The sequence below is a fragment of the Chroicocephalus ridibundus genome, chromosome 1 (genome assembly GCF_963924245.1).
Source record: "Chroicocephalus ridibundus chromosome 1, bChrRid1.1, whole genome shotgun sequence".
NCBI lineage: Eukaryota > Metazoa > Chordata > Aves > Charadriiformes > Laridae > Chroicocephalus > Chroicocephalus ridibundus.
In genome coordinates this window covers 177,199,468-177,209,765 of record NC_086284.1, presented here as the reverse complement: position 1 = coordinate 177,209,765, position 10,298 = coordinate 177,199,468, and positions in this window count along the sequence as shown.

Here is a 10,298-nt window from a genome sequence, read left to right as displayed (position 1 = left end):
ACACTGTGCTCCTCACACCTGGGAGAGAGGAGGTGTCCTCCACACATGAACAGCAGTGCACCGTTCCTTGCTGAGTGTATCACACAACGTACACCACGCTTTCCTACTTCGTTTACACTCACACTGGTGCCATGTTCGATTTCTTTTCCCAGTCCACAATTTGGCCACCTGGAACTGCAAATGAGGGAGGTCATCCTCCCCCTCTACTCTGCCCTGGTGAGGCCGCACCTGGAGTACTGTGTCCAGCTGTGGGCTCCCCAGTTCAAGAAGGACAGGGAACTGCTGGAGAGGGTGCAGCAAAGGGCTACCAAGATGATCAGGGGACTCCAACACCTCTCTTATGAAGAAAGGCTGAGGGATTTGGGTCTGTTCAGTCTGGAAAAAAGACGGCTGAGGGGGGATCTTATCAACACTTATAAATACTTAAAGGGTGGGTGTCAGGAGGATGGGGCCAGGCTCTTTTCAGTGGTGCCCAGCGACAGGACAGGAGGTAACGGGCACAAACTTGAGCACAGGAAGTTCCATCTAAAGATGAGGAGGAACTTCTTTACTTTGAGGGTGGCAGAGCACTGGAACAGGCTGCCCAGAGAGGTGATGGAGTTTCCGTATTTAGAGACATTCAAAACCCGCCTGGATGCGTTCCTGTGCAACCTGCTCTAGGTGACCCTGCTCTGGCAGGGGGGTTGGACTAGATGGTCCCTTCCAACCCCTATCATTCTGTGATTCTGTGAAATGCTAGCTATTTAAATTTCAAAGCCCCAGCAAAGGGCTTCAAGATCCCTAGCTTTTAACATTGCAAACCTGAAATTACCATTGACACAATGCACTAAACAATCATATTATCATCAGCCAAATCATCTTACTCAAAAGCTGTCTGGATTTTCATATCCTCAAAGATTTCTGTACTCTCCCTTAAGTAAAATTAAAAAAAAAAAAAGAAAAGTAAAAAAAGGAGAGAAGATTAATGCTATTTCCTGATCATCTCATTAACAATGTATTTCCCACATTGTAGAACAGACACTTACTGTGACATTGGCAGAGTTAGATCATTTTCAAAATCCTGCAAGAATTGTATCCTTTTCATCTAAACTACTTAGAACATATGAAAACATTTGATCCTGTTAATTATCTAAAACAGTTATCATTGGAGTGCATTTGGTCTTATTAGCAGCAAACGGTCTCTTCCTTGCCATGCAACACGATTCAACACGTGCCTGATAACACAGCCACAGGGTACTCATCAGGGAGGAAAAAAAATATCCCCATACCTTGGAAATTACCGATTCCTAACAAATGGCTCTGGGGGACTGTCTGGAGAATACGGTCTATGTGTTGTAGCAGAAACCAGGGACTTTGTGAGGAGCGGTGAGCTATTTGCTTAGTTTGTGGATACAGGCGGGTGCTTTTCCCATGTTTAATAAGCGCAGTGCGTGTAGCAAAGATATAAGGTCAAGTCTTCCCCTTCCCCAGAACTGCAAGGTGAAACCAGGAAGGTCCCGCCAAGGGGCAGATAAGGACTTCAACTGGGGCTGAGCTGGATTTTGCACCTTTTGCGTCCCCTTCCTGCCTACTTGGCATAAGAGGTGTACAAGGGAGCTGGGTCAGAGGTTTACTGGCAAACGTAACAGCAAGGAGCCAGAGTATCTGTACTTCAGGGATGTGCAGCACCAGTCCCATCGGTGCTGCGACCCATCAGCCACCGTCTCTCACCTGCCAGAGCTGAGACAGAGCATTAGCTTGACCTCCCCGAGCTTCTCACCTTCACATCAGTGAGCGTCAGTTCATGCACAGATACAGCGGAGCCATCTTCTGCACCGGTTCTGTCAATTACAATTGGGTGAAATACCGCCTTTGTATGTACCCCGCGGTTGGACGTACCCTGTATTGTGTCTTTTCTGCTCTACGGTCCAGGGCTGCGTTTCCCAAACCTTCCTTGATCCCAACCACAGCTGCAGCTGGGTTTCTGTCAGGCTTACTATCCTAGTTAACTGAACTTTTTGCGTGCTTAGGAGCTAATTAAGTAATTGCTGGCCTGACTGGCAGAATGCTACATTGTGGTGATCAGGTTTTACTCCTGACTGGCTTTTTTTCAGGGACTCTTATGCAATTTACTTCACGTTGCTGCTACCTCTGTTTCCACGTATATAACTAGGAAACGAGAATCTTTCTCTCTTTGAGAACTTGAGGGTGAGAGTTTTGTAGGCAGTATGTAACAGAGTTAATATAGTAACAATACCATTAATTCCATAACTAGGAACTTAAATAATTCTTTGTTTTTTCAGCGTGCTGTATAAACCGTGACCAGCATATCAAAAGAATTATTCCAGTAATGACCTGGTAAGCATTATTACTCTTCCCCTGCAGGCAGAAATTGAATGCCAGTTATTTGACCTCAGGTCGGCAAAATGCCACACGGGGCTGCAGCAGTGATTAGAGCTTTGGTCCTGACACAGCTCAGACCTCAAGAATATCTGGACACTCACACTCAGCCGTAAAGCATCACTGAAGAGCTTTTAGAGCTTTCACAAAGCTGCTTGTGCAGCATCATGTGGGGAGTCGCAGCAGAAAGCAGTCGCCGCTACTCAGTGGTGTGGTACATGGCACCGTCCCTTCCTACCTGTAAATGAAACCACTGCTTTGAAAACCACCCGTTGTCTCCCACAAGAAACACATCCTACCACCCCCCCCGTAAGATTTGTGCCACGGTAAAGAAAGGGTACGCCACGTGCGAGCTGTACACCCACTTCGCTGCTCACTCGAGATGGATTAAGATGAGAAGCCTCTATGATTTCTGGATCCAGAGCATTGCAAAGCTAGATCTGATGAATTATCTCTCCTTCACTTTCAGCTGTCAAGCTCCAACTTTTATTCGGTGTAGAATATTATTTCCTTATGCTTCGATCTGTTTCCCCACATTCCTTTCTCTCAGTGCAGCTGTAGCTCCACTTTGTGGAAGATGCGGAAAGCGGAGAGGGAGCCAGGTGTGTTAACCGCAGGATTGTGCAGAGCTGCTCAGCCCGGCAGGCGTAGAAAAGATGTGGGGTTTTCAGAACCAGCCAAGGATTAGTGAGGACTAGGACCATTTCTCGTTCTTTTTCAACTTGAAAGGCACTCAGATCAACACCTTGCTGTATTCCTTCCTAGTTGTAAATATACAAAAAACCCCAACTATAAAATACAGCATGCAAAAAAACTGAAGGGAAATGTATTTCCTATACATCTACCTATGCAGCCATGGAAACTGCCTGACCACAGATTCATTTTTCATGAAGAAGGAGGAAGATTTTTCAACCTGTTCAGTACTCTGTTGAATATTCTGATAGAAATTAATGTATTCCATCTCTTAGGAAATTCTCCAGTTCCAGGGTTAATGCTGGAGCTGAACTGGCATTGTTTTGAGTGTCCAGAGGCTACAGTGAGGAATGCTTTTAAAGGTATTAAATAATTAATAAGAATACTTAAATTATGTTTACAAGGTCTTTTTTTAAATCTGCCTTCCGTACAATGGAAGAGGACTGGATTCCTGACAGAGCTACCTACTGACTGCACAGAACTGAAATGATTTTTCAAGGAGGGCGATTTGGAATAGACTTGCCTTAAAAAAAATGCTGGTACTTTTGGATTTGGATGCTGCAAAATCAAGATCACTTTCTAACGAGGGCAGGGATTTGGCTTAAGACACCTGACTATAGGTATCCACATACAGGTGTCTCTAAGTGTACCTGATGCTTAATTCCAAGTACAGACAGCAGAGATTTCATCAATGAAGCCGCAATTTCATGCAGGAGGCAGTGGGTGCAGCATCAGTCTCTGGGTTCCAGCGACTACACCCAGTGCTCAGGCAGAGCTCTGGGCACCTCAGTACATGGGCACCTCAGTTTAATGCCAGTTTCAAAATAAATCTCTCCCAAACCTCCCAAAGCTGCCCTCTGACAAGGTGGCCCTGTACAGGACAAAGCATTCTTCTGGCACTTAGCTTTGAAGAGACTGCGAAGCCGTTTAGGAGCCTCTCTCAGTGCTGGCCCCGTTCTGCCCTTCAGCAGAGCATGCTCTCCTCATTGCAAGTTCATGTCATGTCAGACTGTGGCAAGAGCTGTAAAACCTCACTAAGTGCTGGTCACGTCAATTTGATCACAACCACATCAGAATAATAGGAAGAGAGAGGAGCTGGATTATCCTTTTAGTAGGTGAGGGCATTATCTCAGCTTTGGATTTTAGGGCCAATGCTTTTAATGCTCTCTACGCTGTACTCAAACCAGACCTAGCACAAAAAAGTGAAAGCAGTGAAGGTCGTTTGAAATACTCACCCATAGCTCTGTTCTCTCAGTAGTTTCATTTCAGGGATGACCCTGTCGGAGAAAGCCTCAGGTCTCTGTGAGGAGCAGGAGATATAGACATGTTCTGAACCATCTTCACAAGGCATTTGAGGACTTTTCATGAAGTCCTGAAGTCAGGAAGGCAAACAGCAAGGGAAAAATCTAACAAGATTTTTGACATGACATGGAAAGTGCTGAGAAGGCTACTTCAACTTCTACCACATATGAAGCTCTGAAGACTACATGTAACATCAAGGGCTGGACACCTTGCAGCAGTGTGATGTACAGCTCTGTCCACCCAGGCTAAACCATGCAGGGAGAGCACTGAAAAAATCAACAATGGCCCAAAGGAAGAACATGAGGTTGGATACCTTACTTATACAGGTACAATCTAGCGAAAGCTCTTGAGATAACGGTGTAGGCAAGCCTGAAGCCTTCTCCTTGAGGGCCATACAGCCGGACAATGTTGGCGCTGATGGAAACAGAGGGACTCACACAAAGCTCTGGCTGGGACTGCCTGCTCAGGATGTCAGAACTGGGAGGAGAATGTGTTCAAAAGGATTTTGTTTAAAGACATTTAAGGAAGTAACACAGCTAGCAAGTGGCTATGGCATGTCCCATGCCCAAGGACGCCATATGCTTGGCCACCTTAAGAAGTAAGCAGGCATGTGGAGCACGGGCAGCAGCCCTTGCTTCAGGACTGCTGCCAAACACCCCACGCTAATGCTGACAGTTTCAGCTTTAAATTCCCACCAGCTCTCCACACAGACCATTCATCCGGGGAGAGTCTCCCAAGCAGACCTATTTGGCGAAATCCTCTTTCTTTCCAGGGTTTAGCCAACGCCAGGGAAGCCGACCATGTAAACAGTCTGAGCCTCTGAATGAAAGGAATGCATAGAGGAATGGAGATGAAGGACTAGAATGTAATTCCCGTAAACAAAACCATCAGCTTCTTTTAAATTAAACACATACCTATCTTCCCACCGCTTTGTATATGTAAGGACGGCAGCTCAGTAAATTCCTGGGAAATATGAGAGGCGGTGGTCTAGCATCCAAGAAAACATTGCGTTAAGCTTTACTTTAAGAAATTAAATTTATGAAAGTCTAAAGACTGTGCTCTTGGGAGGCTTTGCTGTTACAGGACAGAAGTCCCAAAGCTGCGAGTTAGATGCCAAATGCATTTAAAAGTTTCATTACACTTCACAATACGGCTAAAATGCGTCCTACATATTTGGTACATGTTTTAAAAAATTCTCTCTCACACCCGCACACACACACATTTATTTTTTTTTAAAAAAGGTCATCAAAATTAAGAATTCCACAAGGGAAACTTAGAAGCGGGAATAACTGAAAATACAGAACTCGTCCCAGATTTTGCCTATGTAAATAAGTCGATGAAGACGACGGCAAGGAAAAGAATGTTGCGGGTTATGGAACTTGAGTGCGACAACCTCACACAAGCAGTTATGCTGGGGTTTGTTTGGGGGTTTGGTGGGGGTTTTTTTAAGCCCCAAAGAGCGCGGTGCCGTCCCCGGCTGCTGCCGCCCGGGCAGCGCGTAGGGCGGCGGCGGCACCGGCAGGGGTCAGGCGCGCAGCGCGGCGGGCACCACAGCGGCGACAGAGGCGACAGCGGCGGTGCCCGATCGCGACAAAGCCGCAGGGAGAAACGCTCGGCTGAAAAGCGCTTGACAGGCGCAGATGTCGCGGCTAATACTGTGACGGCGCTTCTCGCTCATGGAAAATGCCACCTTGGGAAAAATAGAAAACAAGGTTTCTGATGCTGTTATATACATATATATATACACAATATATATATAAATCTTTCTCATCTCCTCTTACCAGCTCTTTTAACACTTCAGACACGCAACCCCACTAAGACCCGAACGCTTCAAGCCAACACGCCTGCTTGTGCGTACACGTGCGCAACTCTGGGATCGAGCACGACACGCTTAAAATGTGCTACACCACCTTCCTGAGGCTAAAATTTGCGTCTTAGACTACAAAGCCCATAACGACTGAATAGGTTTTCGTGCGATTCATTAGAACTGCTCTAGCCAAGAAACACAGAGCGAGTTGTGTTTGACTGTTGCGCTTTTTCTTTCTGCAGGTTCCCTTTGAGGGTACTCAGGAGAAGATATTGATGACTAAGAATAGACCTGAGCTGAGTGTATTGTAGACCTAAAGGTTTATGACATTCCAGATTACACTGCTTATCTACTCTTTGGCTTTTGCTCTCGCTACGAAAGATTTTACTCCAGTAGTTTTTTATGACTTCTTTTCTATTTCCTTATACCCATCCATAATCTTTACTGAGCCCTGGGATGACAAATGGGGCAATAACAACCCACTCCTGTGGATTCATTTCTGCCCAGCGGCTAGTGCCAGGCAGGTGGCAACTGGTCATCTGTCTGAAGGCATTCTGAACAGATGTAATCTACCCGCTTGCAGATACTAGATTGCAAGTAACTTTTTTTTTTATTTTATTTTATATCATAAGCTGTCCTGCAGAACCAGCAAGAATCACTACTGCTTTACCAGGTTTAGCCCCCTATAGATTAGAGAATATGTGATGAGACTGTCTTGCCTTCTAGCTGGCAATCCCCAAATGGTTCAGGTTCACATAAAACCAAGAAACAGTCTGGATTTCAAATGAAGAGCCAGTGTCCTTTTTCAGTTCCCCAGGACACAAGGTTTTTTCTGTCCCAGCCTTTAGCAAAAGGTACTGGGGGAATAGATTTTTTGGTTCAACTGTTCTTTATGAACATAGATCTGAAGAGTTCTACCTCCAGCATTAAAAACACAATTAAAGCCAGGTTTACAGTAAGAAAGTACAGTCTTTAAAAATGTTCACAGCCTTAGAAATAAGCAACAGTTACTGTCTAGCAATGAATTATGAAAATTATTTACAAATGTACACTAATTCAATTCTCTTGGAAACGACTGTTCACTTTAAGGTCTAGAACAGATGCAGCTCCAGCACTGCGACTTCATTAATGTTTTAGTTTCCTGTAGCTATAACTTTGGCCCTTACTGTCCACACCTCACAGAAGTTGATTACAATTATATGAGGATGTTTTTCCTTGTCATTTTGTTTCACTTCAGTTGAGTAAAATCAAGACAAACCACACCTAACTTGAGTCGGATCCAATCCCACACCCTGACCTACCCCACGCCAAAGCAGCCTGGAATTACTGAAAACCTCTACTCCATCCACGGACCTGCGATACTGGAATTCGTAATGGAGTTCATAAACTAACACTGCAGGTCAAGAGAAGAATGTTGAAAACGGGAGACAGTAAACAGACGGGCCAAGAGACGCGACTTCATCCAACCTCTGGCTCCTGAGGAATTCGGAGGCTGGGAGAGCAGCACGTGGTGAAGCCCACCTCCAGGCCTCCGCTTCCAAGGGCTGGGTAGAACTGTTCAACTTTATTTTATGAACTACAGTCTGTGAAATGAAGCTACATTAAAATGTTCTGTACAGGAGGAAAGACAGACGATGAATTTTTATTCCCCTGTGAATTAAACTGGCACCTGAGGCACCATCTGGGCAAAAACAACGTGAGTCCCACCTCTTCTTCTGAGGAAAACTTGCAAAGTTCCCTCAATTAAAAAGCAGTCTGCTACCTTTTAATAAAGATAGCACTAGGCTCCTTTAGGTTTATTTTTTTCTTGTTGTTGTTTTTGTTTTGCTACTTTTTTCCTTTTTACACAGCTCTATATATCTGATGTTAAAATTGGAGTAGCTCTTATGCCTGCAAAAATACACATGAGAGAGATATACAATGAATGATCCTGAACGGCAATTCCAAGGGACTGCAATCTATGTAACAAGTAAGAAAGCAGCTTTCCACCACCTACAGCCACCACACACAAGATTTCATTCAAGATATTTTTGTCTCCTTAGGCCTTGTGAAATGACCTGGCCTCCAGCGAAACAAGCCTTTCTTTCCCATTTCCGAATGAGGATTCAAATGGAAGACTTCACTACAAAGAGAGGTGGATGTCTGGCTGTCACCAGGTGCCCCGGCCTCTCACCGTGTGAAGGCAGGGGAGCCCTCCACGCTCAGTACCCAGCTCCCCTCTTCCCCAGGGACCATCACAGCCGTCTGCTGGATCCCTTTTCCCTTAATTTGGGACGGGGCGTTTCACACCACCCCCCACTCAGATATGTCCCTTTCAGCCTCAGCAGAGGAGGAAGGACGCATGGCACCTCACACGCAGGCAGCAGTCTGCCATCGGGTTTTCTTCTTTTTCCTTGCCCCGGCCTCTGCTCTGGCTCCCACAGAAACCTCTCGGCCGGCTCGTTTCCTTTCTTCCAAAAAAGTGGATTGCTGAACTGGCTGCTGATTTCATTCCCCATCTGGCTGCTTCCCACACAACGATTCTTTGATCCCAACCTTCCCGTGAAATTATCGGCACGCACTGCCCAGCAGTATTGCTACCCGGAGCAAGGCTCGGAGAGCCCCAGCAAAGCCAGCCCTCGCTTGACTTGGAGGAACATACAGGCAAGGTCTCCGAGAAGCAGCTGCCTCGAGAAAACAGCTGATTGAAAGGTCTTGGCTGAGAGATCGGAATACCCCTATCTAAAGAGCAACCAGGCTATTGAAAACGAAAATGCTGGTTTAGGATGGAGTTCGTGCCACCTGTTGTATATAATCTAGAATGTTTATAACCCGGTAATAAACTGGGAAGAGATCCTCAGTAGCACATCAGAGAGCAGTTATCAGAAAGAGACGATTACTAATTGTCCAGAGAGGTCAGTTTTTCAACCAGACTTTGAGCGATTTAAGCAGCCTGTGGTCAAGCTGGCTGTGGGAGTTCTCTCTCCCCGGCTCTTTAGCACCGCATCCAGCCTGGTCCCTCCTGAGGGCTGACAGCCTTCTCCAGTCATCCTGCTGCTGAAGTAGATTTCATAAACAACTTAATACCAGCGGTTTCCCAACTCTGGGCCACAAATCACATGCCCTTGATCTACAGAAAGCTGGTGAGCTCTGTCAAGCTGACTCCACTCATTTCACTTAGGAAGAGAAACAACAAATGAGAAAAAAATGTACCAAAGAGAAAAATGGATTGTGCAGTTGTATTTGTATCAAATTAACAGAAAAGGGAAGAAAACCTTATAGAGAGACGAGCTAGAAACACAGATACTTTCCTACTGTTACTTTTCCATGTAGGCATGTTCTGGAATTGCTACAGAAGTAGTTACGCAATCCTGAAGAGATCCTCGAGTTAACGTGGTTATATTTGGGAGGAAACTGGGGAATTAGTTTTTGTTCTTGTACAATGAAATTACTTGCGGTGAGACTGCCCTCTTCCTGGCTTTCTGGCACACAGCTCTCACAGGAGGACTGCATGGTGACAAGGGAAAGTACATGGAGACTAATTAATCTCGTGTTGCATCTGTTTTTAATTCCTAATTTAGAAATATATTAAAAACAGATTCTAGAATGGCCATCCAAAGTTCTGGGCATGTTTTCCAAAATATCCAGCTCTCCAGTAACACTAAAACCCATCAAACCACAGTCTGAGCAATGATCTCTCCCCTTCTAAGAAATAACTATTTCAAATCCTTTCCCTACCATTTTACCCTAACTGAAAGAAAGAGGAAGGAATGAGAAGCATTCACAGTGTCTAGTTAGCTGAAACATTAGTTCTCCTGAATACTAAACATGAGTTATAACACACAGAAAATTCCAGACTTAAGGAGTTCTTGCGGAAAACCTTAAACTAGCAGATCTATCCCCTTTATAGAAAAAAAAAGGTCCCTCTTAAATAAAATCCGAATCCTTTTACAGCAGATCAGAGATGAGAAAGGCAAGCTCCGCTTCCTTCAAATGCACCTGGCTCTATGGATGCCATAATGGCATTTCTCCTTCCTTTTAAAGAATCTTTTCCAAGGACTAGATGCTGCCCAGGTGTTGGGTTTTTTAACACAGAGCACAGAAACCACTCCACACGAAGATCATCCCGTGCTATTTA